Raw genomic sequence first — 24,049 nt, 5'->3', positions numbered from 1 at the left:
GAATTCGGAATCAATTAGTACCAGCTGATCATTAGGGCTAGACTCTGTACTTGTTCAAACTCTCTACTTGGTTAATGGTAATAGGCTTGAACCATTAATAAACCTTGACAAGGTGAGATAAGTTTTGAACACCATGGCTCAGTGGTTAGCACTGCTGCCTCACAGTGCCAGGGACCCAGGTTCGATTCCAGCCTCAGGTGACTGTCTGTGTGGAGTTTGCACGTTCTCCCCGTGTCTGCGTGAGCTTCCTCCGGGTGCTCTGGTTTCTTCCCACTCTTCAAAGATATGCAGGTTAGCTGGATTGGCCATGCTAAATTGTCCCATAGTGTCCAGGGATGTACCAAGCTAGGTGGATTAGCTATGGAAAATGCAGAGTATTGGGATAGAGTATAGAGGTGAGTCTGGATGGGATGCTTTTGGAGGGTCAGTGTGGACTCGATGGGTCAAATGGGCTGCTTCCACACTATAGGAGTTCTATGATTCTAACAGGAAGATGCAGTTTATTGCATGATCACAATAGATAGAAGTTACAGTGACTTTTTATTATGACATGAACCAGGGATGATATTTCTCTGCCCATTGACATCTCAAGCTAGTCGCCTTGATTTTAAACCTAAGGCTGTGGGACACAATCAAACTGAATGGAGCTTAATGCGGTCTTCAACATTAACCGTTTCAGATATAACAGATCAGATGTAATGTGGAATTGACTCCGACCAGGTGTACCCCTCCACCAACTACCTCTATGACAACCATCATTAGGGACATTGATTTTCCTGAGGGAGCAATTAGCTGTTTACCCCAAAGTTTTCACCCCACCAGAGCTGTCACAGGAGAGCTAGAGGTCTGACTCCCATGAAGGGTAACTCCTCATCTCATCGATGCCCACTGCAATGTAATTGGAGGCCACACAGTACAGGAGGGACGACGTCTTTCCTTCTCATAGGAGGATGTCACCTCATAGTGGGCCATACGTATCTTCTCTGCTTCTTCTTAGACTCCCTGTTCCTTCTCCTCTCTTTCCTCTGACTCCAGTCCCTCCCCTGATGACCTGTATCTGTCCAGGACCTGGAATAATCAATATGGCATATTAGAAATGCAACAGTAATCATGGATGACTTTAATCCACGGGTAGATTAGGAGGATCACTTTGGTAAAGGAGCCAAGAAAGTTAGTTCAGAGAGGGTGTGTGCAGTATGTTCTCAAGCAACTAAAGCAGATTGTACTAGAGTTGGTAATGTACAGTGAGATTATAACTTCATAATAAGGAAACCTCTAGATGACAGGATGATCACAACATGACAGCATTTCACACTTTCCTCATTCTTGAAGAAGGGCTTATGCCCGAAACGTCAATTCTCCTGTTCCTTGGATGATGCCTGACCTGCTGTGCTTTTCCAGCAACACATTTTCAGCATTTCATGTTCAGTTTGAGAGAAAGAAACGTGAGTCCATATGATTTGGAGATGCCGGTGTAGGACTGGGATGTACAAAGTTAAAACTCACACAACACCAGGTTATAGTCCAACAGGTTTAATTGGAAGCACTAGCTTTCGGACCGTCGTTCTTTAGACAACCACCTGATGAAGGAACGGTGCTCCGAAAGCTAGTCCTTCTAATTAAACCTGTTGGACTATAACCTGGCGTTGTGTGATTTTTAACTGGGTCCATATGACTATTGTTTTAAACCTCAGTGAGGGAAATAGGAGTGGGTGAAGGCAAGGCTGGTAGAGGTGAACTGGGCAACAATGTTAAAATATCTGATAACAGATTTGAATAGGCAGTCCAGTAAGAAGATATTTCATAACTCTCAGTGAAGGTCTATTCCACAGAGACAAAGAAATGTGTAGAATATTTCTTAAATGGTGAGAGGCTGGAGATTGTAGATATATTGGTATGCTTTTTGATAAGTCAGTGAAGGCTAACATGCAAGCACAGTGAGCTATTAGGAAATTTAATGGAATATTAGCATTTATTGAAAGACATTTGAGTACAGGATTAGTGAAGACTTACTTCAATTATATTGGTGCTTGGTTAGACTGTACTGGGAGTATCACGTGCGGTTTTGCCTGTTCATCTCAGGAAATACATCATTGCTCTGAAAAAGAGCATCATCCATGGCTAAATATGAAAATTAAGGGTAATATTGAATTGATAGAAGCACTGTATTAATCACCGAGATTAATGATTAGCCAGAAGATTAGACAGACTTTAAGAAGCAGTAAAGAATGACTAATAAGATAATAAACAGCTAGTAACCAGAGTATGGAAGAAATTCAGCCAGTAATATAAAAACAGTTAGTAAGAGCTTCTCTAAGTAATTGAGGAAAAGAATAATTAAAATTGGAGATGTTCCTTTAGAGAGTGAATTTGGGAACTGACAACAGAAAGTGAAGAAATGGTGACGGTTCTAAGCGTATATTTGTCTATTCTCATGAGAAAAAAATTATAAACCATTGCAAAGATAACTGAAAATTGAGATGTTGTTAAAGTAATTGTCAGCAGTGAAAAGGTACAAGGAAAACTATTGGGTTAATTAAAGGTTGATAAATTCGCAGGTCTGGATGGTGTGCACCGCAGGATCAGTGATAAAACAGTGCAAAAGCGGGGACTGCTGATGCTGGAAATCAGAGTCTCGATTACAGTGGTGCTGGAAAAGCGCAGCAGTTCAGGCAGCATCCGAGGAGCAGGAAAATCGACGTTTTGGGCAAAAGCCCTTCATCAGGAATGAAGGCAGGGAGCCTCCGGGGTGGAGAGATAAATGAGAGGGGGTGGGGCTGTGGAGAAGGTAGCAAAGGATACAATAGATGGATGGGGGTGGGGATGAAGGTGATACGTCAGAGAAGAGGGTGGAGCGGATAGGTTTGGCAGGTAGGACAGGTCATGAGGATGGTGCTGAGCTGGAAGGTTGGAACTGGGGTGAGGTGGGGGAAGGGGTGATGAGGAGACTGGTGAAGTCCACATTGATGCCCTGGGATTGAAGTGTTCCGAGGCGGAAGATGAGGCCTTCTTCCTCTAGGTGTCGGGTGGTGAAGAAGTGGTGGTGGAGGAGGCCTAGGACCTGCATGTCCTCGGCAGAGTGGGAGGGGAGTTGAAATGTTGGGCCACAGGGTGGTGGGGTTGATTGGTGCGGGTGTCCCGGAGATGTTCCCTAAAGTGCTCTTCGAGAAGATGTCCGGTCTCCCCAATGTAGAGAAGACTGCATCGGGAGCAACGGATACAATAAATGACATTGGTGGATGTGCAGGTAAAACGTTGATGGATGTGGAAGGCTCCTTTGGGGTCTTAGATGGAGGTGAGGGAGGAGGTGTGGGCACAGGTTTTACAATTTTAGGAGGGGAGGGTGGGTTGTTGGGGGGTATGGATCTGACCAGGTAGTCACGGAGGAAATGGTCTTTGTGGAAAGCGGAAAGGGTGAGGAGGGAACTATGTCCGTGATGGTGGGGTCCATTTAGAGGTGGCGGAAATGTTGGCAGATGATATGGTTTATGCGAAGGTTGGTAGGGTGGAAGGTGAGCACCAGGGGGGTTATGTCCTTGTTACCGTTGGAGGGGTGGAGTTTGAGGGCGGAGGTGTGGGAGGTGGATGAGATGTGTTGGAGGGCATCTTCAACCAAGTGGGAAGGGAAATTGCGGTCTTTAAAGAAGGAGGCCATTTGGTGTGTTCTGTGGTGGAACTGGTCCTCTTGGGAGCAGATACGGCAGAGGCGGAGGAATTGGGAATACGGGGTAGCACTTCTACAGGAGGTAGGGCGGGAAGAGGTATAGTCCAGATAGCTGTGAGAGTCGGTGGATTTGTAAAAAGTATCAGTGTCAAGTCGGTCATCATTGATGGAGATGATAAAGCAGACAACCGATGCATTGGTGATCCTCTTCCAAGCTTCTTCTGATTCAGGAAGGGTCCCAGCAAGTTGGATTATTGTAACAGTTTTATTCAAGAGAAAGAGGAGGTGAAACTGGAATTACATGACAGTCAGCCTGAAAGCTGTCATGGAGAATGTACCCAAATTGCTTATTATAGTGATTGTGGCAAGATACTTAGAAATTCACAATCAAGCAGAGCCAACATGGCTTTTTGGAAGAAAAACCACATTCAATGATCTATTAGAGTTTTTTGATTAAGTAACATTCATGATGGGGATCCAGTAGAAGTGCATTGAATTTGATAAGGTGCCACATCAAAGGCTGGTGCATACGGTTCGTGGGAAACCATCTTACCATGGATAGTGGTGGGCGGCATGGTGGCACAGTGGTTAGCACTGCTGCCTCACAGCGCCAGAGACCTGGTTTCAATTCCCAACTCAGGTGACAGACTGTGTGGAGTTTGCACATTCTCCCTGTGTCTGCGTGGGTTTCCTCTGGGTACTCCAGTTTCCTCCCACAGTCCAAAGATGTGCAGGTCAGGTGAATTGGTCATGCTAAATTGCCCGTAGTGGTAGAGAAGGGATATGGGTGGGTTGCGCTTTGGCGGGTCAGTGTGAACTTGTTGGGCCGAAGGGCCAGTTTCCACACTGTAAGTAATCTAATCTAATAAGGATTGGTTAGCTCGCAGCAAGCACAGAGTAGGAACAACTGGATTTTTTTTTGTGTGGGTTGGTAAGCTGTCACAAGTGGTGTGTCATCAGGATCAATACTGAATCCTCATAATTAACAATCCATGTCAATGATTTGGATGAGGAAACCAAATCTATGGAAACTGTATTTGCTAATGACACCATGATAAGTAGGAAACTAGGAGGAGGGAGGAAGTTCTGCAGAAGGCTATAGACAGGTGAAGTGATGAGGTAGAAATTTGGCAGATGGAGTATTTTGTGGGTAAATGTGAACTAATTCACTTGAGCTGAGAGCATACAAAGTTGTTTAAGTGGAGTAAGATGACAGACTCAGTGGTACGTAAGGACTTGGGCTCCTAGGACACGAATCACATTAAGTTAGTATCCAGGCACTGCAAGTAATTAGGAAAGCAAGCAGAATGTTGTTGTTTACTGCACAGGGAATGAAACATAAGGATAATGAAGCCTTACTGCAACCCTTCAAGGCCTTGGTGAGATCAGATCTGGAGTATTGTGTGCAGTTTTGATTTTGGCATTTGAGAAATAGAGAGAATTGCTTGAGAAGCTGTTCAGAAAAGATTCACTTGACTCATTCTTGGGATGAAAAGTCTGTCTTTTGAAGAGAGGATGAATTGGTTAGCTTCATCCCCAAAGGAGGTTAGAAGAATGAAATGTGACTTTGTTGAATTTAATAAGGCTTTAGGGGAATCAATATGGTGATTATCCAGAAAATGTTTTCAATTGCAGGGGAAGCTAAAATCTAGGTACAGAGATTAAGAGGTCTCTCTTTTTAAGTGTTACAATGTGGAATCAGGCCATTTGGCCAATTGAGTCCAAACTGACCCTCCCATGAGCACCTGACCCAAACACAGCCCCTGAATTTCCCATGGCTAATTTATCTAGCCTGCACATCCTGGGATACTATGGACAATTTAGCATGGCCAATCCACCCAATCTGCACATCTTTGGATTGTGGGAGGAAACACACATGGGAGAATGTGCAAACTCCATGTAGACAGTCACTCGCGGCTGGAATTGAACCCAAGTTCAAAGTTTGGGAGAAGATTTGTAGCTCGGGTACTCGTTGTTGTGGTTCTGTTCACCGAGCTGGGAATTTGTGTTGCAAATGTTTCGTCCTCTGTCTAGGTGACATTCTCAGTGCTTGGGAGCCTCTTGTGAAGCGCTTCTGTGATCTTTCCTCCAGCATTTGTAGTGGTTTGAATCTGCCGCTTCCGGTTGTCAGTTCCAGCTGTCCGCTGCAGTGGCCGGTATATTGGGTCCAGGTCGATGTGCTTATTGATTGAATCTGTGGATGAGTGCCATGCCTCTAGGAATTCCCTGGCTGTTCTCTGTTTGGCTTGCCCTATAATAGTAGTGTTGTCCCAGTCAAATTCATGTTGCTTGTCATCTGTGTGTGTGGCTACTAAGGATAGCTGGTCGTGTCGTTTCGTGGCTAGTTAGTGTTCATGGTGATCACCAACTAGCCACGAAACGACACGACCAGCTATCCTTAGTAGCCACACACGCAGATGACAAGCAACATGAATTCGATTGGGACAACACTACTATTATAGGGCAAGCCAAACAGAGAACAGCCAGGGAATTCCTAGAGGCATGGCACTCATCCACAGGTTCAATCAATAAGCACATCAACCTGGACCCAATATACCGACCACTGCAGCGGACAGCTGGAACTGACAACCGGAAGCGGCAGATTCAAACCACTACAAATGCCGGAGGAAAAATCACAGAAGCGTTTCACAAGAGGGTCCCAATCACTGAGGATATCACCTAGACAGGGGACGAAATGTTTGCAACACAAATTCCCAGCTCGGCGAACAGAACCACAACATTGAACCCTGTGAGGCAGCAGTGAGGCAGCAGTGAGGCAGCAGTACTAATCAATGAGCCACCGTAAAACAGAGATTTTTCTCTCAGATCATCATGGCTGGTGAAATATTCTTCCCCAGGAGATAGTGGCACTTAAGACTTTAATTTTATTCAAAGCTGAGTTAGATAGGTTTTTGATCAAGAAAGGATTCAAAGCTTATGAGATGCAGATAGGAAAAAGGAGATGAGAGTACATGCAGATCAGCTGTGGTCTTACTGAATGGTGGAGCAAGTTCAAAGAGTTGAGTGTTCTCTTTGTGCTCTTAAATCCTATGTTTCTACGAACTTATCATCCAGAATATGAGGCTGGTCAGAAAAATAGGTGGCAATGCATTGGTATAGAGTGATGTTTTGGCTAACAGATAGAAAAATGGGTCATTCCTGCATTGATAGGCTGTGGCTGGTGGGGTTTTGCAAGGTTCAACACTTATGTCTCAGCTCCATATCAATGATTCAGAGGTGGGGACCAAATATAATACAGGTATTTCCAAATTTGCAGATGATACCCTACCAAGTGAGAATGTGTGTTGTGAGGAAGATGTAAAGTGGCTTCAGGGAAATTTGGGCAGCATTAGTGAATGGCAGATGGAATGTAATGTGGGAAAAATGTAAGGTTATCCACTCTGGAAGGAGGAGCAGATGTGCATAATATTTTTTAAATGTTAAAAGGTTGGAAATTGTAGATGCATAGGTGTACTTTCTGATAAGTCACTGAAGGCTAATGTGCAAGTATACCAAACTGTGAGGAAGATCAATGGAATGTTAGCTTTTATTGAAAGACTTTTGAATAGAGGAGTAGTGAAGGCTTACTTCAATTGTATAGGAGATTGGTTAGACTGAATCTGGAATATCACGTGCAGTTTTGTCTGCCTATCTCAGAAAATACATCATTGCAATAGAGGGAGTGCAACAAAGATTCATCAGACCTGTTCCTGGAATGGCAGCTCTGCCGAATGAAGAGAGATTGAGTAAACTAGACTTGTATTCTCTTTGTTTCAGAGGATGATAGGTATTCTCATCGTAACTAACAAAATACTTAAAGGACAAACAGGATATCAGTCGATGAGATGTTTCCCTAATTGGGGATTCTAAAACATGGGCATAGTTTAAAAATGAGCGTGATGCAAATTAGGTCCATAGTGAAGTCATTTTCTCTTACTCAGAGGGTGGTGAAACCTCTGGAATTCTCTACCACTATGAACAATGAAAGATCAGCCTTTGAGAATATTTAAGAGGTTGATAGATTTTTGATAGATTGGTAATCGTGCACAGAGTTATGGGGATGGAGTGGGATAAAAGCATTGAGGTGTTCGATCATTCCTGAATGTATTAAATGGCAGGGCAGGATTCATGGCCTGAATGGTCTTTGGTTCTTGCGTACCTACTACTATCTCAAAAAAGCCTTGTCTGTCCCTCAGAGATCTATCATGGACTTCTAAGAACTTCTCCCTAACATTTACCACACAGACATTCCATCAGGAATGCTGCCTGCTTGGTTATGTTGATGCCATAACCAGTTCAATCTGGTCTTCCATCATGGGATCATTCGGTGTTTCCAGTCTTCTCCCGAACCTACCCAGCTTCCTATTCATTGACCAATTGGATATCCAACTGGGGGTACTGCTTCCTTCTACCAATGCATCAAGAGAACACATGTGGGGAACCTTCACCCGGCTTTGGTTTAAAATTCCAATTTCCTCCGCCAACAGCTGAGACTTTGGTGAGAGTCCATTTGACAGCTCTAGTTGCCCTCCCTCAACCTTGCAGCCTGGTGGTGGAGGTTGTGGGGAACTGCTCAACTTCTTTGCTCAGTGTGGTCTGTCAGCGTCGCCACCTTCTGGTGAATATCCAATTGCATTCTGTTCAGTTCCAACTTCACGAGTCGTAATGTTTACATCACAACAGCAGAGATCACTAGATACCTAGGATAGATCTGCTTCAAGATAACAGTGATACTTTGTCTGTGTGTTGTACTATGGAACTATAATGGAAGCTACAATCTCAATGCCTGTGGCAGGGAGATGTGGGAGGACAGAAGGCAACTGCTGCTACAGCCTTGATTCTCTGATCATGTTCCTGACTCAGCAACAACCCTATTGTTTCAATTTGGTTCCCAATATTTTTTAGCACAGACCACTATTTGCCCCTGTGTATAAGTTGTGTTCCCTCTTTCTTATAGTAAAGCAGATTGAGTCTAATCTTAATTCTAACCCCATTTTAGTGAGAGTGTGTGGGATCAGCAAGTCTCATTCTGACCTCTGTTAACTTCCTATTATGAACTTACTTGAAATTTAGTTATTAAAATGTCACAAAATATTCAGACGCTGATAAAAAGTATGAAGAAAATTGAGGTCTCAGGTGATAACTTGCTGGTCTATGAAGGATAAATTCAGATGAGATGATGATTCCAATAACTAATGCAGTAAGTGGAGTCACAGGTCGACAGGGTGGTGAGGAAGGTATTTGGTACATTTGCCTTCACAGATCAGTATATTGAGTAAAGGAGTTGAAATGTTATGTTGTGGCTGTTTGTTAGGCTACTTTTGGAATATTGCATTCAATTCTGATCTCCCCGCTGTAGGAAACATGTTGTTAAACTTGAAAACGTTCAGAAACAATTTAAAGGATGTTGCTGGTACTGGAGGTATTGAGTTAAAAGGATTGGTTGAATAGGCTGGAGCTTTATTCCATGAAGCATCAGAGGCTGAGGGGTGACCTTTCAGAGGTTTATAAAATCATTAGGGGCATGGGTGAAGTAAATAAATAAGGTCTTTTACCTGGGTAGGGGAGTCTAAAACTGGAAGGCATAGGTTTAAGGTGAGAGGGGAAAGATTTAAAAGAGACCTTAGGGACATCCTTCTCATGCAGAGAGTGGTGCGTGTATGGAATGAGCTGTCAGAGGAAGTGGCGGAGACTGGTACAATTACAGACATTGAAAAGCCACCTGGATTGGCAAATAAATAGGAAAGGTTTAGAGGGATATGGGTCAAATGCTGGCAAATGGGATATCTGGTTGGGATGGATGAGTTGGATCAATAGGTCTGTTTCCATGTTGTACATCTCTATAACTCCATGTTTGACAAATGTTCAAGGATGCCCAGTTTTAGCCAGGAACCAATTTTCTTAATGGACAGCTTTGACTTTGCTCAAAGTGCAGTGCTCTGAAACTCCTGGCACTCAGGCTAGTTTAATACATGGGCTTTATTTAAATGCCTCTGGCTCTGTTCCCACTAGCTCCCATCGAGAAGCAGTGTCCTGTCCATTGTGGGAATTTAGTTCCACAAGCTCGCCTGCAGCTATTACAAATAAATGAAAACAAAATGAAGTTTGACTTTTCATATCTCTCTTGTCCCTAGTCTAGTTTTTTTGGCCTCACCTTTGAAGAATGTTGCCTGGTTGATGGAGCATGTTAACTATGAAGAAAGGCTGAATAAATTCAGGTTGTTTTCTTTCGAGCAGAGAAGACTGACAGGGGACCTGATTGAGCTGTGCACAGTAGCTCAGTGGTTAGCTCTGCTGCCTCACAGCACCAGGGTCCCAGGTTAGATTCCAGCCTTGGGTCACTGTGTGGAGTTTGCACATTCTCCCCATGTCTGTGTGGGTTTCCTCCGGGTACTCTGGTTTCCTCCTACAGTCCAAAGATGTGCAGGTCAGGTGAATTGTCCGTGCTAAACTGCCCAGAGTGTTAGGTGCATTAGCCAGAGGGAAATGGGTCTGGATGGGTTACTCTTCGGAGGGTCGGTGTGGACTTGTTGGGTTGAAGGGCCTGTTTCCACTCTGTAGGGAACCAAATGTAATCTAATCTTGTATAAGTTTAAGAGGGGCATGGACAAGGTGAACAAGGAGCAGCTGATTCCCTTGGTTGAAGAGTCAATAACAAGGGGTATAATGTTAAGCTGAAGAGCAAGAGGCTGAGAAGGGATATGAGGAAAAATGTTTTCACCAAGAGGGTGAGGTGGGAATCTGGAATGCACTGCCTGGAAAGGTGAAGAGATGGGAAAGCTCACAAACTTCAAAATCAATGTGGCTGAGAACTTGAAATGTCGTAACATCCAAAGTAATGTGCCCAAGTGCTGAAAAGTAAGATTAGTATGGATAGGTTGGCACACATTCAATGGGGTCAAGGGCCTCTTCTGTATGACTCCATTGGCTATGATGTAGTGCTATTAGCACTGCTTCCCAGTCTCCATGTGATAGAGGTTGTGTCAATAGATGACTGTCCTTGCCCCCAAATACACCCACTTTCCTAAAATGAGTGTGTGTGAAAGTGTGCAAGTGACTGTGTCATTGTGAGTGTATGTGTGTGAATTTGTGTGTCTTGGTAGGGGTGTGCATGTGACTGTGTTCATGCGTGAGTGTGTGTCTGTGTGTGAATGCATATCTTTGTGCATGTGTGTGCGTATGTGTGCGCATATGTGAATGAGTATCTGTGTATGTGGGTGTGGGTCTGTGTATGAATACAAATGTACGTGTGTGTGTGTGTGTGTGAGATGGGGGTAGTGAGGGTGTATGTTGGGACTGGGAAGGTGACAGAGTTGAACAAGTAATTGATTTGCCTCTCTTTCAAAGCCACTTGCATTGAGCAGTTTTGGATGTAGGTTTGCTCGCTGAGCTGGAAGGTTCTTTGCCAGACATTTCATTACCCTACTAGGTAACATCTTCAGTGGGCCTCAGGTGAAGCAATTGCTACATCCAAAACCTCAAACTGAGCTACAAATCTTCTCAAAACTCGCATTGAGCAGTGTTGTGGTTACTGTTGGGGCTGAATGACTAAATGAATCTTTTAGCAGCTGGGCTCACCACACTGTAATAAGGTGAAGAAATCCTCTGATAATCCAGAAGCTTCTCCCCTGAATAAAGGAAATGTACACATTTTATACATTTTGTTTTTGCCCACCTTTACCATTACAAATCAATGGTATACTATTAATTGATTACATACAATTATGTGATTGTGTGTTCAGTTATGGTCAGCTTTTAGCTGACTCATGATCTCATTGAGATTTTATCAGACTTCCTTATCAGTAATCCTTGGGTCTTCAGCATGCATCTTATTTCAAGCTTTAGTTCCTGCACCATTATGCATTACTCCCCTGTCAATAGCAAGGGAGCTCTTATCTGCCTCAGATTGAATATCCATGGGAATGAAGTAAAATCTCTTAAATGCCTGTACACTTAACATTCTCATTTTTACATACCATCCATGGCTACAAATATCTGGGGGTCTTAACTGATGTGGGTCAGGCCCTTCCCATCTGTCCCATGATTAATACCTGACTTCAGACCAGGCTGGCGTGGAGACTTCTCTCAGCTTCTCCAAAGGATGTTCCGCATCAAATAGTCTCTAAACAAGCAACACATTTTGCTTCTGTTGCTATGGAGTCCATTGTATATATTTCTCACAATCTTTTTGTGTTATTTTCATCTCGTTACCTTGGAATCTACTCCCTTTACGGAGGCATTTCATTACTCTAGCAAATAGTTTAACTTCAGATTATGACAGTGTCTCGTTTTGGGTAAGCGTCTTCCTAAGCCATTTTATGTTAACTTCAGCCATGGGCAGCCCTAACAGTTTCTTTTTTTGTCATTCTTTCATGGGATGAGGGCATAACTGGCTAGTGATGGCATTTATTGTCCATTCCTAATTACCCAGAGGGCAGTTGAGAGTCAACCCCATAGCTGTGGATTTGGAATCACATGTAGGGCAGACCAGGTCAGGATGACAGACTAAGGACATTAGTGAACCAAACGAGGTTTTCCCAACAACTGACAATGGATTCGTGGTCATCATTAGACTCTTAATTCCAGAATTTGTTTTTTTAAAAATCAAATTCAGATTCCACCATCTGCTGTAGCAGGATTTGAAACAAGGTCTCCACATCGTTACCTGTGTTAATAGCCCAGCAATAATACCACGATGCTATCATCTCCCTTCTAGTTGAGTCACCCACCCATTTCCCATACAGTTTACTACAAACTCAATGCCATCTTGATGTTGGTCCGCCTTACCACAGCGGTTCAGTGGAACAAGACAAAGTACCTTTAAGCAACCGATCATGAGAGAATTGCTTCTGAAGACATTTAGAGATGGATTATGCAAGTTCTCATGCTCCCATTGTCTGGAAACATGAAGTCAGTTTTCCATGTAACTGTTTCTGACATGGACAATGACTGTTTTCAGGCTTTGACGGATAGTGTGGGCGTGGGGATTGAACTGTGAGGGAGGGAGCCATGAAGCATAATTCCATTATGCATTCCTGAAATGTGTGGGCTGCACTTTTGAATCATCGTGTGAACAACAGCAGTCTTCTAACCAAAGGCTTTCAATTTCCACTCAGTCTATCCTTATTCACATGGGTATTTCAGATTCATTGAGGTGCGCTTTCTGTGATTTTTTTTCTTCTGTGAATGCAGTCGATGAATATTTGCTCCTGAGGGTGATAATGAACTCTGAAAATACTGAGATAGGCTCTGCTTTCAGGATCTGTGATTGATTCAAACAAAACAAGGTCATATAAATACTAAAACACAGTGCTATAAAGTGAACTTTGCTTATAGATAGGTTAAAACCTTGGCTGTTTGATTCTGGATACTGTAAGCCCTGTGCCATTTCTTTTGTAGTTTAATTCATATAGCAGCAAATGTTAACCCAGCACAGTCTCACTCAATGGGCAGAGTCTACAGCTCCCACAGGCAGGGAGGTAGGAGGCGGGAAGGCTATTTAATTAGGTGGGGTGGTAGTTTACTTGAACAATCCCACCCATGCACCTCCTTCAGTTTCTGAGGCAGATAGCCCATAGTTGATCTACCCATCCCACTGGCAGTGGAGATCCTTATATTGCCAAATTCAGGGCCTCAGCCCTCTGCTGGAATTCACCCAGTTCCAGGCAGGATGGAGGTATCTACGAAAGGCAATCTGCTTGATTGAGATCATAGACATCAGGCAGAGGGGAGTCCACTGTGAGCTACCCCTGGCTTCCAACCACTCCCTCTCCAAGTGACAGCTCACTGACTACCCATTCCATAAACACACAGACACACACACGTATACATCCACACAGACACACACACCGACACACACACACACATACATCCACATTGACAGACACAGCGGTACACACACAGACACAGCACAGAGACACATACATGCACACATATACATCCACACAGGCACACTCACACTCACTGACACGCATATATATCCACACACACTGACTCATCTATACAGATACACACACACGCGTGCACATACAGACACACATTTATATCCACACAGACACATGCACACACACAGACATACGCAGACACAAGCACACACACCCACAAGCACACAGACATACACAAAGACACAAACACACAGACACACACACACAGAGACACATACAGACACAGGCATGCACAGACACAGACACAAACACACACACCCACAGACACACACATAAAGATACACACACACTGACATGCACAAACATACAGACACAGACACACACACACATATACATCCACACAGACATACACTCACATATATATACGTCCACAGAGATACAGACACACACACACACTCAAAACACACCCACCCACAGATACACACAAAGACACACACATAAAGACAAAGGCACATACAGACACACATCCAGATACAGACACAGATACACACACACCTATACATCCACACAGACACACACACGTACACATGCACATGCACACAAATACATTCACACGGACACATGCAGACATGCAAACACACACACATATTACTTGCGTTTATCCTGGGCACAGCGACTCTGAGATTGCATTTCCAGCAGCAGCCATTGCCTTCTCCATGGTGTTGATGAGCACAGAATTCCCTTGTTATTGAGTGGTTGGCTGCATCTGGTGGATTGAATTTCAACCTTCAGGGACCTCCTAACTGGCAGGAGGTTTGGTTGGGGGGCCAGGGGGAGGGAGCGGTGGTGGGATGTATCATGAGCATGGTTGCTCCTTGAGAAGAGGCAGCATAGCTCTGTGACTGGATTGCGTGCTGGTCGACAAAGCCCTGAGTCTGAGCTTGTAACTTCCACACCGGACTCCAGCCTACTGCCTTTTTCTTTCATTAGAAAGTAATAAGTCAATTTGAGTCTTTGTCTTGTATTCTTTTCTTAAACCTCTCTATCTTACCACATCTCTGCCTCACTTAAAATGTCTCCTCAGAACACATTGACCAAGCAGCCAGGAACTTTGTCCACCTCTCCTCATGACCTCTGACCACCTTATCTTTTATGTTCTGCTCCTCACCAGCTTTGTGACGTGCATTTAACAATGCTAATTGAGTCATTGCTTGACTCTGATACATATCATATTATTCCAGTCATTTGGTTAGTCTCTAGTACCATCCTATTTTTGATTTTTTGTAATTATCTCTCTGCGTTAATTAATTGGTTCATAGGTCATCCCTTCACTTGCTAATCAGCTGTTTATTCACATTCTTTGACATTTTTGATCACCTGTAAAGACACGTTACTCAGCCTGTTGACATTCCACTCACACCATTTGTATTTAACTGTTGACATTCATAATTACCTGGAATTATCTTGCCATTATCTCTCCACCTGTAAATTCTGTGCCTGCGTGCTTCCCTCCACTTCACCTGACAAAGAAGCAGGGCTCCAAATGTTTGTGATTTTGAACTGGTGTTGCGTGACTTCTGACTTTATCTGCCCCAATCCAACACTGAGAAATCTGCATCATCACATTTTAATTGATTTGGAGATGCCAGTTGACAATCACCTGATGAAGGAGCGACACTCAAAAGCTAGTGTGCTTCCAAGAAAACCTGTTGGACTATAACCTGGTGTTGTGTGATTTTAATTTTGTACACATTTTAATTGACAGTTAAGGAATTCTATTATGAGGTTCCCTGTCATTGACGTGATATTGAATAGAAGTTTGTTTTTTCAACAAATTTAATACTTCAGTAGACTTAGAATATTTTACTGAGTTTCGCGAATGGGCATTTTCGTTGCAGTATCAAGTTTCTATCAGAACTTAATTAATTTGCTGCAGCTTATTTTTTAAAACTCTCTTCATCATTTCTGAGGTTGATCCACTGTAGTTCCTGGATGAGTGGCTGTGGAGAAAGCCTAGAATGTTTGGAACAGCCTGAAGGAAGTATAAGTTGACGTAGAGAGACCAAAGGGATGCAGATAAAGGATAGTGCTCATGAGTTAAACAGCGTTTAGAACAACCGGGGCAAATTCTTAGAGAACGGTGGTTGGCCTTCTAACCAGACTGCCTCAGCGCTTGGCCAACTGCTATGGCAACTGACAATTTGCACCCAGGACAAACAGGTACAACCCTTTCCTCCATTTTCCTCTTCAGAATGAAACTTAGGTGTAATGGAGTAATTAAACCAAGATGGGACTGGCGTGTCAGGAGATTTGTTGACCCAGGTCACCCACCTTGGGAGCAAAAATCTGGTCGCAAAACTCAACATGTCCCAACCAAAACCTTGTACAAAAATGATAATTTTGTTTAATAGTGCATTCGCTTGTAAATACATCTCATTTCCCTACTTGCCCTCGCTGTGGAAATAAGGAATGAGACTTTAAGGATATGGACAATTGTATACCCAGGTCTCCTTGTATCATCCACTTTAATTATTCTTCTTTGATAATTGTCCATATATTGCAAGGCAACTGCCCACCTGATTGCCTCCTTGATTACAATTTCAAAGGGACATTGGCCTTGTGGTATTATCACTAGACTGCCAATGCAGACAACCAGGGAATGACCAAATACTGCTATGGTTGGTAGGAAAATTTGAATTCAATAAAAATGACTGGAATTAAAGAGTCTGATGATGATTATGAGTCCATTGTTGGCTGTTAGCAAAAAAACATCTGTTTCATGAGAAACTGCCTTCCTTACTTGGTCTGGCTTACATATGACTCCAGACCCACAACAATGTAGTTGATTTTTAACTGGCCCCTGGGATGGGCATTAAATGCGAGCCTCAGTGGTGATGCCCATGACTGAATAAATGTTTTGAAAATTAGATGTAATTTGCCAATCAGGAGCCAAACCCCAGCACCTTTGTATGTTCTCATGGTGGATGAACATGGTCTGCATTTTCAACTCTTTACGTACTATCCTCAAGTTATGTAGATCTCTCTATCAGTGCCTTAATCCCACTGATAAGTGAAAATGAAACATAGCCACTATGCTGACAAATGGAGCTGAAGTATTTGGTGGGATTGAGGATCTGGAACATTGCTGGGCACCATCTTTTCCAAAAGTCAATGGCGAACAAACCCACTTTAGATTGGTCATTTCACCAGCCACCACACACAACCCCCTCCCCTCCCCACCCCCCCAACACACACACACCCTCTCAGCACCCTACCACCCCAGCAATGGCCTTAACAACAATAGAGCTGAATTTACACCTCTCCATGCAAGTATATCTCACATCCGATATCTGACTGAGTGGCAGCTCTAGCTGTTCAGACCTTATTAGTGGGTGGTGCTAGGATTTCGGCACGTCCTGAGAAGAAAAGCAATGGATTGTAGATGACGCTCAATCCAAGGCTGTAGAGCAGCAAAGGAAACTTTGGGAAGGAGAGTGACAGATACCCAATATGTGCAAGAGGCACACACCAAAAGATGCATCTCCTCCTTCCTTTGCACTCTTTCACCTGCGATGTGAGGAATCTGATTGCCCATTCTGACTATGCCAATTGTATTATAGTGTAGGAGGCACAATATCCAACTAATGTGTTATAAAGCTCAGTTACCAATGAATGATTTTTGTTAAAATGGCCCCTTCCTACTGTATCACATGTCATGGACATTGAGTTGGGGAAAGGCAGGAAGATGGATCCCTAACATCGATTAGGTTAAGTTTCTACTAAAATCAAGATCCATCTTCAATCATTCCCTGTCCATGGGCTTGAAGGCAACACTCAACCCAATATCTTAGGCTTCCATTGATATACCAAAACTTCAATCTTACGGGTATGAAACTTAACAGGCATCTTATCAGTAGCTTTCCTTTTTTTCTTTGAAACTTGGTAAGCATCCTTGATATCTCTTTTATCTCTAGTCATATAGTGCATCACTAATGATCCTCTCAAGCATCTTTCCTATTGCTGACGTCAAGACCTGGCAAGTGTAATGCTGTGTGAGTGTGAGTTGTCATCATATCCAACTGTTCAATTTAAGAGTACAGATAGATTCTCATACATAAGTGTTACAATTTCATGTATATCAGATAGAATCCTTTTGCACTTGTTCTCAAATATATTTGGGTGGAAACATCCAATGGTAGTTACTGCATGGCCTGATAGCAACAACCTTCTTCTGTTTGACACAAGACAATATCCTGTTTTAAGAAAGATTATATTCAAAATGGACAGCTGCCAGTTTGAGGCTTGAACATTATTTCCCTCAATCTGATCCTCCAATGTAGCCTTTGTGAGGTAAGAAAATCAGCTGATTTCTGTATGGAATTGTCTGACAGCTCAGACCTGGAGGAAGGGGAGGGTTGCAATATGGGAGCTGGCGCTGCAAGGAAAGCTTGTGTGAAGCATGAAGTATCATTCCTTTGTCCCTTAGTCCCACAAAATCATGAAAAGAACCTAAGATTATAAGACATAGGGACAGAGGTGGTAATTCTGCTCCAGCCTTCTGTGAGATCATGGCTGATTTGATAATCTTCAACTCCACTCTCCTGCCTTCTCCCCATAACCCTTCGTTCCCTTTCTGATTAAAAATCTGCCTGTCTCAGCCTGGGGTACACTTAACAACCCAACCTCCCCAGCCCTCTGTACTGAAGAAATCTATAGATTCATTACCATCTGAGAGAAGAAATTCCTCCCCATCTCTGTCCTAATTGGTGACCCTTTGCACTGAAATGATGCCATGGACTCTGTTACAACCTCTCTGCATCTACCCTGTCAATGTCCTTAAGAACCTTGTATCTTTTAATAAGGCCTCCTTTTATTCTTCTAAATTTCAATGAGTACAAACTTACCATTCTGAACCTCTCCTTGCCCAACCTGGGGTCAACAAAGTGAACCATGTCTGGACTGCTTCTGCTGCCAGTACACTTTTGTTTAGAGAAACAGACCAAAACTGTCTTGGTAGTCTTCTAGTGCCTACTAGTTTTGGCAAAACCTCCTTACTTTTATATTTAAAAAGTTTTGGGATGGCCTTCCAAGGTTTCTTGAAGTATCATCGGTTAAGCTGTTCGGTTCAGTTACAGAAGGGGCTTGGGTTCCACGTATGTCAGAGAACACATATTTAAGTGTTTAAAGTGGTCTCTGACCTTAAATAGCCTCCTTTCTAAGAGCCCACACAAAAGAGTGATGATCAGAATCTACGCATATACAGGTCGGTAAATGAGCTGATATCATTTGGACATTTGATAAAAGCAAATTACTGCGGATGCTGGAGTCCGAAACCAAAAGAGAAAATGCTGGAAAATCTCAGCAGGTCTGGCAGCATCTGTAAGGAGAGAAAACAGCAGATGTTTTGAGTCTAACTGACCCTTTGTCAAAGCTGCTTTGACAAAGGGTCAGTTGGACTCGAAACGTCAGTTCTTTTCTCTCCTTACAGATGCTGTCAGACCTGCTGAGATTTTCCAGCATTTTCTCTTTTGGTTTCATTTGGACATTTCTTCTGCCCTGGCTATGACATGTAGCTGCAGTTAGGATCAACTCCTTTGAGTTTGCATGGTTTGTCCTCATTCCTGTATCTCTTTAATTACTCTACCATGCATTTAAGACAAACATTCTGAGGCTTCATTTTCCATTGATACTATTATCCATTTGGACCCTTTTCAATTGTGAAGGCTAATGAAAAACTGCAAGCATTCTTAGTGCTTTGAGGTAAAGTAATTTTGCTAAAGTTAACTGGTTTGGCAGAAAAAATGGTTTAATCCTTAAGCTGAAAGACCACTCCAGGAAATTTCGGGATCAGCTGGTCACATTTCACCAGTTGTTGCCATGGTCACACACATGATGCATCCCACTCAACCATATGGTCTTTATTGTCTTCTCAGCTGGAGAAGGAGCTTTGAGACTTGCCATATTTTCTTTATCCATTGCTTTTGTTCCTTTTCTTAAATGCTCACTAACTCTAACTGTTTTTATTCTATCACTTGTCGTTTTAACTTGCTTTTACTCATTGCCTTCCTCTCTCTCTCTGCTTGCTCTGTCCATTTTTAATGACGGGGACAGTTTTGCACAGAACGAAAAAAAAAACATAAGAATTGCGGATGCTGGAAATCCGAAACAAAATCAGAAACTGCTGGAAAAACTCAACAGGTCTGGCCACATTTGTGGAGAGAAATGAGATTCTTTACACAGAATTTTTTGTTGATAATTTTAAGAAGTCCGAAGACAGCTTCTTCAGTCAACTAAATAGTGAAGGCTTTATGATTGATATAGTGACACCATACATGGAATTTAATGGCTGCAGCATCATCTGGAGAAATGTGAATTTCCAGAAGCTCTGACAAGATATATCTCAATTGGGCAGTCTGCAGTGCACTGTCAGGGTACCTGGGTCCAACAGAGCAGGAGTTTTCCACCCCCTGGACTGGCCAGCCAATCAGAGATTCACCGCTCTGAGGTACCAGAAGCACAGGTCTGGGAGCAGAGGTTACTGCAGTGGGCCTGTGGATGGTAGTCATTACCAGAGCCCAGGAATGTAGCTACAAGGGACAGGCTTGCCAAGTGGTCAGGCAGGCTCCTGCCAGGAGGATGGGAAGGGAAGTGAGAGCAATCCCATGGATCCCACCATTGCTTTTTTTGGGTCCATCCATTAGACATAGGATGTCTGAAAAGGAGAAAGCACCTTCCCTACCCCTCCCCCTCACCTCACCTCCAACCAGCATCAGGTAAATATGGCTGGTTATCCACATGATGTGGTCTGAAGACCATCCAACGACAGGATGTAGGTTTGCTTGCTGAGCTAGAAGGTTCATTTTCAGATGTTTCATCATCATACTAGGTAACATCATCAGTGAGCCTCCGGATGAAGCACTGGTGGTATGGCCCTCTTTCCTTTCTTTTCTTCAGGGGGTGATAAATGGGATCCAAGTCAATGAGTTGGAATGCCATGCTTCTAGGAATTTTCATGCGTGTCTCTCTTTGTCTTATCCTAGGATAGATGTGTTGTCCCAGTTGAAGTGGTGACCTTCCTCATCTGTATGTAAGGATACTAGTGAGAGTGGATCATGTGTTTTTGTGGTTAGTTGATATTCATGTATCCTAGTGGCTAGTTTTCTACATGTTTGTCCAATTTAATGTTTGTTATGTTCTTGCATGGTATATTGTAAATGACATTAGCTATGCTTGTTGTCTGTATCGGGTCTTTCAAATTCATTAGCTGCTGTTTTAGTGTGTTAGTGGGTTTGTGGGTTACCATGATGCCAAGGGGTCTGAGTAGTCTGGCAGTCATTTCCAAGATTTCTTTGATGTAGGGGAGAGTGGCTAGGGTTTTTGGACGTGTTTTGTCTGCTTGCTGGGGTTTGTTGCTGAGAAATCAGCGGACTGTGTTCATTGGGTATCCGTTCTTTTTGAATACACTGTGTAGGTGATTTTCCTCTGCTCTGCCACCTTCCCAAAATCTAACCCGGGCCTCCCAGCCCACTCCTCAGACGGAGCATCCAATTCCCCCAGCATGGGTCTAGATATGTCAGTTTCTACAAAGGAAGAGGATTAATAATTATTGATGAGTTTAGTTGGAATCATTGGCAGCCACTCAGTGTAACATCATCCAAATATTGTCAGGGTGGTCAAGAAGGCATTTAGCATGCTTTCCTTCACTGCTCAGACCTTCTGACTTTGTACAGAATGTTGGGTAGGCCTCTTCTGGTACTGTGTGCAATTCTGGTCTCTTTTAGAGAAAGGATATTATTAATTTGGATAGGGTTCAGAAGACATTTACCAGGCGGTTTTGAGTTACAAAGAGAGGCTGGATAGGCTGGGACTTTCTACACTGGAGCTTAGGAGGTTGAGAGATGACCTTATAGAGATTTATAAAATAATGAGGGGCATAGATAAGGTGAATGGCAGGTGTCTTTCTCCTAGGGTGGGGAATTTCAAGAGTTTGTTTTATTTTTATTTAATTTTGTTTTCTACTGAAGAGTCTGTTTCTGTGCTGTACGACACTGTGAGTCTAGATGCGCAAATTCAATCAGAAAGTTTTCCCATTGGTGTAATTTTACCACTGGCAGTAAAAGTATCAGGAATCAGAACACAGAGTCTGAATACCAATTGATTTTGTGTGCTTTTATACTTCTTATACTTTGAATGGGGCTCCAGGAATTAAAATATGAAGCGTCAAATGTCTCTCCATACAATGTTAAAAGTCACACATCACCAGGTTATAGTCCAACAGGTTAATTTGGAATCATTAGCTTTCGAAGCGCTGCTCCTTCATCAAGTTGGTCACCACCTGATGAGGGAGCAGTGCTTCAAAAACTAGTCATTCCAAATAAACCTGTTGGAGTATAATCTGGTGATGTGTGATTTTTAACATTGTATGGTGATACATTTGACACTTCGTATTTTAATTCCTGTAGCCAGTTTGGAGTATAACCTGATGTTGTGTGATTTTTAATTGTTCCCACCGCAGCCCAACACTGGCACGTCCGCGTCAAGAATTCCATATGATGTGGTAGACATTTCAGTGAAGCGGTACAGTCAACAGAAAAGATTTATATTGCAGTAGAGGTTTGTAGCTACAAGACATCTATGGACACCTTTCTACACAGTCATTCTTATATATAGACAAAAGACCACATTTATACAATATCAGGACATCACAAAGGAGTAAATTGCTATTACATGTTGTGGACATTTTGGACTGTACAAAATACAGCAGTCAACTTTCATATGGTAACTTTCACAAACAGCTATGTGATAATTATCTGACTTTCTTTTTATTTTACTATTGCTTAGGTTAAGGCATAATAATTGATCAGAACACCAGGAGAATTCTTTTGCCCTCCCTTTGAATTATACCACAGTATTTTAGGCAAAAGCCAGCACTGCAGATGCTGGAAACCAGAGTTTAGATCAGAGTGGTGCTGAAATGTACAGCAGGTCAGGCAGCATCCAAGGAGCAGGAAAATCAACGTTTTGGGCAAAAGCCCATCATCAGGAATAGAGGCAGGGAGCCTCCAGGGTGGAGAGATAAGATGGGGGGGGGGGGGGGGGGTGCTGGGAAGAAGGTAGCAAAGTGAATGGGGGTAGGGATGGAGGTGATAGGTCAGAGGTGAGGGTGGAGTGGATATGTGGGAAGGAAGATTGGCAGGTTATACAGGTCATGAAGACAGTGCTGAGCTGGAAGGTTGTAACTGAGGTAAGGTGGGGGGGGAACGGGAAATGAGAAAACTGGTGAAGTCCACCTTGATGCCCTATGGTTGAAGTGTTTCGAGGTGGAAGTATTTTAAGACTAACTGTGAGTGATGAATGTCCTTGGTTTATAATGGTACCTCCAACAGCAGGTGGCATCAGTGAGGGAGGGCAGTTAAATCAGTTGAATGGTCTTTTACTGGAAAGGATGGCTTTGCTGGGGTGGAAAGCTTATGGGAAGGGAATGTTGTCAGGAAAAGGAATTAGAGACTCAAAGTAAGTTACATAGTCATTCCATGAGTATAGTTTATTGAGGATTTGATGTCAAGCTGGTGTGTTTTCTGCAAAAGTTTTGTTGCCTTGTAAGGTGACATCATCGATGCATCTTTGACAAGTAATTGGTGGTCCATCTTGCCTGGTATTTGTACGTCTCTGTTTGTTGGTACTTGCTGTTCTGTATCTAGTGGTTTGTGTATGAGGTTCGGTTCAATGTGTCTATTGATTGAGTTCTGGCTGAAGTGCCAGGCTTGAAGGAATTCTCTGGTGTGTTTCGGTTTTGCCTGTGTTAGGATGGTTACACTGTCCCATTGTCTGTCTGGGTGGAAATGAGGGAGTGTTAGTCATGTCTGGCAGTGGTGTACTGATGCTCGTGTACTCGCATGGTCAGTTTTCTTCCTGTTCATCCTCTGAAGTGTTTCTCACAATCTTTGCAGGGTATCTTGTAGATAAGGTTCATCCTGTTGGATGTGTGTGTGGGGTCTTTAACATTTGTGAGGAGCTGGTGGAGAGTGTTTACTGGTTTGTGGGCCACTAGTATTCCCAAGGGTCTAAGTAGTTGGGTGGTTATCTCTGATACGTCTTTGATGTATGGTATGGTCGCTATCATGTCTAGTAATGTAGCGTTTGCTTCTTTAGGTTTGTACCATAGGTACAGGAGGATAGTGATCCTGGCGTTCCCTATCCTTTGAATAGATGTTCCTGTTCTGCCTTCTGGAGTTCTGGGTTGCTGTAGTGTGTCGTTGTCTATTTAAATAATGTCCTAATGCAGTTCTGTTTGTGGGTGCTGGGGCAGTTGCTGTTATAGTTCAGTATCTGGTCAGTATGGGTGTTCTTCCTGTACATGCCGGTTTGGAGTTCCCTGGTAGGTGTGCTTTCCACTAATATGTCCAGGAAAGGGAATCTGCTGTTGTTTTTCTCTTCTTTAGTGAACATTATTCAGGTGACAATGTTATTGATGTGGTGGTGGGTTTCTTCCAGTTGTGTA

This window comes from Hemiscyllium ocellatum, chromosome 37 (genome assembly GCF_020745735.1).
Source record: "Hemiscyllium ocellatum isolate sHemOce1 chromosome 37, sHemOce1.pat.X.cur, whole genome shotgun sequence".
NCBI lineage: Eukaryota > Metazoa > Chordata > Chondrichthyes > Orectolobiformes > Hemiscylliidae > Hemiscyllium > Hemiscyllium ocellatum.
This window is presented reverse-complemented; position numbering follows the sequence as displayed.